Raw genomic sequence first — 4603 nt, 5'->3', positions numbered from 1 at the left:
TTTTGAGTATTGTTAAAGGTTGAGATATTTTTATTATTTTAAAGTTTAAACCATAATTTTTGGAATAATTTAATTTCATTTATTTAGAGGGTCAGCAAAATTGGAACTTGATTACTTTATGGGAGAATTTTCTTAGTAATTGAAATTTATGAGTTTTGTCAAGTGAAATTGGTGACGAAAATGGAGAAGACATCGGTAATGGAGGAAACGGATAAGGGAGAAAGAAAAAGGAAAAACAAAAAGAGAAGAAAAGAAAAAAGAAGAAAGAAGAAAGAAGAAAGAAAAGAGAAAGGTAAAGAAAAAAAAGTAGTAATAAAAAGGAAATAGTATTTGTAATACAGTTTAATACAATTAATGAAAGAGCTAATTAGTTTGAGTGAATTCCGTTTCGAAAAGGGCATATATGAGCCACATGTGTAACTCTAAGGTCATATATGGACCAACTATGTGACGGCAAGAGCATATTTGAGCTAAAATATTAACGAAGAGAAAATGTGCTCAATCTCATAGGACAAGTTCATATTTGGACCTTTGCCCTTTTCATATTGTACAACGCCACCCCCGCCTCCCCCAAAAGAATCTCTTCTTCCATTTTCACGGCAGCATCAATGGCAAGCCGTTGTTACAACACCGATCAAAGACGAGATAACATTAGCCCAAGTCCCAACCATACACCCCAGCATAATCACACACAAATCTATCTCCTGCAATATTCAGATCTCTCTCCCTCTCCTTAAAAGAGGACCAACAACCCCTATTAAGGTCACCACATGACCACTCCGAATACAAACAATAGAAATAAGGGGATAATGAAATTGTAAGCAATGCAACAAACAACAATAGGGAATACGACGGTACACTGAAATGGTGCTTACGACAAAGGAACAGTAGAGACATGATGCTGGCTATGAATGAATTGCTTGAATTTGATGGTAGGTTTATAAATGAATTGGTTCAAATTGATGGTGGATTCAACATATTGATCGAAATTGATGGTTATTGAAATAAGGTAATTGTAGTCGACATCAAATTGTTAAATAGTTTTTGAGAACGAAATGGTGTTGGATAGAAGAATGAATGGATTGGTATTGTATCTGACGGGAAGAAGCTTCAAATTGATTGGAGTTTGGTTTGGTTTTGTGCTTAGTGGGTTGTGGGGGTGGGGAGAGGCGCATAAACTAGAAAAGAATGGGGCAGGGGAGGAGATATTTTGTTTAACATTACTTTTCTTTTCAATTTTATTTTTAAAAATAAATTTTACTGTAGTAATTTCATCAAATTTGATGCATTAACTCGCTTTTGAGAGCGTGTAAGCACGCAAATTATCCGACTCAGTAAAAAAAAAAAAATATCACATAAGTTCGGTCAACTGTCAGAAGGGTTTAAAATACTTACTTTGATCAAGTTGGAGTGTTTGGATAAAACTTTGATAAGTAAGGAGACCGAGATGTCAAACCCGAACAAATAGAAGTGCCTGTCGGGCTATTCTGCCTTAAAAGAATTATTTTATGGGAGTGTTTAACTTCGATTTAGAGGGACAAAAGGTTTGGCAATTTTATGCTTTCTTTCGATCATCGCAATGATAATCTCGAAAGACTATAATTAGACACCAAATTACAATTTAGTAGAGACCAAATAAGAAGTGAACAATTTAAAACGTACTCATTTGTTTGGTATGAAGCTATACGTACCCAACCCGAATACAGTTGGTCAATTTCGATATCAAACTACTAAATTATAGGAAACGAAAGAATGTATAGAAAATCTATGAGGCTTTAAAGGAAAAATATTAATTGTTTTCACATCTTTTAGGCTTAACAGTTTTCTGGGGAAAATCTCATTCTTTAATAGCTGAACAGTGTCATAAGGTGGAAGAAATAACTGCAATTACTTGATTTGTTTTGTGAAAAATGTTGACCGTTGGGAGTATCTTTGGTCCCAATATTCTGGAGAGAAGAGGGCAGAGAGAAGAGAAAAAAGTGTAACTAAATCCCTTGATTGAAGGCACTAATAATGGATTGTGAGCCTTTTAAGGTGGAATATATATAATTTGTAAGTAATTCTTGTTTAGGGCGGGTAATATACAAAATTAGAATGATTTTGGTAAATAAGTTTCCAAGAGCAGCTCAATATAAGTGGGGGCCTAAAGCGAAGCTTTAAGAAAAGGCCTTAAATATTTTAAATAAAATTTCATTTATATTTTATTTGTAAATTTTCTTTTCTAGATTTTGAAATGAGTAATTAATATCCTATAATTGATTTCTTCAATAAATATTTTTTCAATTGATAATAAAGCTAATCCATTTATTTTTTTTGAAACAATGTTAGATCTTATATAAGATTTTGATTAGTTTCACTTTTGAAAATAACACTCTCTTGCTAATACTTTAATAAGAGTGCCTTTTTGAGATTGTGATTGTATTAAAGTTTCAATTTTTTTTTTGAGTTTCTAACAACATGACTCATATTTTCTAAACAACAATTTTAAAGGACAGCCTGTCATAAATCAGGATGGAAGGAATATGCAATTCATATTAATAAATGCACTTTTTTGTTTGACACAATATAAAAAGGCTTACGAAAAAAGAAAAGAAAGAGCATAAGTATGAATATGAATTAGGAAGACAAAATTAGAAGGAAACTTGTATTGCCAATAAATCAAATTTTTATATGCATTTCATTACAGTAAGCGTTCACTATGCTCTAATTTTCTTTGAGCTATTTTTTGGGGAGGGTCAACATGAATTATAAACTTTACAAATTCATTTTACCTTTTTTTCTCTAAAAATTTCAATATTTTCTAAATATCTTTAAACCATAAAGCTAACTATAAGAAATTTTGCCCCCCTAGAATTTGGGGTTACTTGCTTTGGCCTCAAGCCGCCCATGTAAGTTTCAAATATTGTATAAGAACGAAAAAATCCCTAAATAAAATACACCTGCAAAGATATGAATTCTATTTTCTTCTTTTTACTAATTAGTCTCGTTTTCGACACTATTTAGATAGAAGATAGGCACGAAACTTTACTCAATGATATTGCAATATATCAACCACTTCTATTTTTCTTGGTGACAGTTGTATTACAAAACTAAAAATATACTAATAATTAAGGTTACAACATGGTACTTATGAAATAGTGAAATACAATAGAAAATTTATCTTTTGAAACAAACTTTTCACAAATATTCTTTTTGCATGAAGCGAGGTATGTGTTATATTATAAACTACAAGTGAAGTAAACGTTAAAAAATAAAGTTGTGAGAAATTATGCAAATAGTTATTGAAATAAAGAAATTTAATTTATATTATAAATATAGCCAAGTTTAGCACACAAGTCTGGGTGGTGTAGTCGGTTATCACGCTAGTCTCACACACTAGAGGTCCCCGGTTCGAACCCGGGCTCAGACATTGTTTTTTACGCTCTTGTTCTATTTTGGTTTCTACTTCGATTTTGCTAACTTTTAAGAGACAATTATACCTTTTCCCCCCCCTCAAATTACATGGGATTTTGATGAGAATGAGATAAATGTAATTGCCAAATAACTTGTCATATTAGATAAAATCAAGAGAGTGAAGTTTATAGGAAGTATGCAAATCATTTGTCTTATTACTTCATCCATCAAAATATGATGCCCTTTTATAGAGAAATTTTGCGATAAAACTGCTAGTACCAAGTGAAATGATATTGATCAAAGTTTAATAATAATACCATAGGAAGTATTTCTGGTCCTAAGCTATATATTGACCTGCTTCGGAAAAAAATGGAACATAATTTTTAAGTAGAAAGGAAATTATTATGTGCTAAGTCAAAACTTATACATGATAGATACACAACTACAAAATCAATATTCACACCCCATTCATCACATAAGGTGCTCCATTACCCTCTTGTTCTTGCTCTTTCATGTTCTTACAAAGCTCCAACCCCTTTGTTTCAGGCAGAAAAATGACCAAAGATCCTGCAATTGATATCATAATTCCAAGCACCAAATATGGTAAAATCTTGCTTCTATCTCCTCCTGCATCAACCAAAACTGGACTTACCCCGCCCCCGAGCACCACAGACTGCCAAACAATTGACACAGTAGCATTCCTTATGCTAGTTGGGAACAACTCTGAAGTGTATATCAGCAACAAGTCACGATGTGCTCAGTGTGGTAAGCAGCATGCCGGGCAGTGCCTTATGGGGTTGGGTGTTTGTTATACTTGTGGTTATCCAGGCCACGTTATGAGAGATTGTCCGACGAGATGTGGTGCAAGCATAGTTCAGCCAGCGGGATCTGTAGCTGGTTCGTCATCATCAGTACGTCCCCCCGGGCAAGGTTCACAAGCACCAATGGGTCGTGGTAGAGGCAGAGGTAGAGCATCTAGCTCGAGCGGTCCTCAGAACCGTATTTATGCATTAGCAGGCCGATAGGATCAGGAGTCGTCACCTGATGTTGTTACAGGTATATTATCAGTCTCCTCATATGATGTATATGCATTGATTGATCCAGGTTCCACCTTATCGTATGTCACTCCGTTGGTTGCTAGTAAGTTTGGGATTGAACCTGAGTTGATTAAACCTTTTGAGGTGTCCACACCTGTTGGGGATCCAGTGAT

At 34.0% G+C, this 4603-nt stretch overlaps 1 non-coding gene across 1 annotated transcript; it reads left to right on the top strand.

The window, feature by feature from the left end:
* Nucleotides 1-3335: 3335 nt before the first annotated feature.
* On the top strand, nt 3336-3409 carry TRNAV-CAC (transfer RNA valine (anticodon CAC)). Its single transcript has one exon. It is a non-coding gene; the product is annotated as a tRNA-Val (tRNA).
* The last annotated feature ends 1194 nt before the right edge of the window (nt 3410-4603 follow it).

This window comes from Nicotiana tabacum, chromosome 23 (assembly GCF_000715075.1).
Source record: "Nicotiana tabacum cultivar K326 chromosome 23, ASM71507v2, whole genome shotgun sequence".
NCBI lineage: Eukaryota > Viridiplantae > Streptophyta > Magnoliopsida > Solanales > Solanaceae > Nicotiana > Nicotiana tabacum.
Note: the sequence above shows the minus strand (reverse complement) of the source record. Positions and strands in the feature narration are given on the sequence as shown.